The following is a 712-nucleotide window of genomic DNA, read 5'->3' as shown; positions in this document are numbered from 1 at the left end:
ACATAATTAGTTACTGAATTCTCCTTCAGCTCTTGTTTTGTCCCACTTACTTTAAGTCTTTTGTTGAGCCCTGGAACAATTTAATGAGACGTGCAGCTGCCACCAAATTCAACACGACTTAAAAAAAAAAAACAGAACTTTCTGAGTTGAGGTTGTTTTTATAAGAACTAAATGGATGAGGAACCTGTGGAAATGAAACTACCTAAAGTTAGAGGAGCTAGCACGGATTATTACTAAAATGTGAGATTCTATGTGGAAATCACACAGGAAACCAGTACATATGTGGGTTTTAAATATATTAAGTTAATGTGTGCAGAGGTGGGCAGTATTAAAGTTTACTTACTTGAGTACTTTCAAGTAATTTTAGAGAATTTGTACTCTTTTTTTTAACTTTTTACTTTTACTCTACTACATTTCTCCAAAGGCTTTGGTTACTTATTTTTTGGCAGTGTTTAAGTCTATTTTGTTCCACCAACACTGTAAAATTACACACTACACCTCTGTGTAGTAAGTGGTGATAAGCAGATTTATGAGAAGGAAAAAATTTTTGTCCCACTTGTCTTGCCTTATGGCACAGGTGTCAAAATCCAGTCCTTGAGGGACGCTATCCAGCTTGTTTTTGTTTGTTTGTTTGTTTGTTTGTTTCTCTGCTCAAACACACCTGATTTGCATGAATGTGAAGGGTATTTTATGACTGATCAACTGAATTTCT

This window comes from Austrofundulus limnaeus, unplaced genomic scaffold (genome assembly GCF_001266775.1).
Source record: "Austrofundulus limnaeus strain Quisiro unplaced genomic scaffold, Austrofundulus_limnaeus-1.0 Scaffold580, whole genome shotgun sequence".
Taxonomy (NCBI): domain Eukaryota; kingdom Metazoa; phylum Chordata; class Actinopteri; order Cyprinodontiformes; family Rivulidae; genus Austrofundulus; species Austrofundulus limnaeus.
This window is presented reverse-complemented; position numbering follows the sequence as displayed.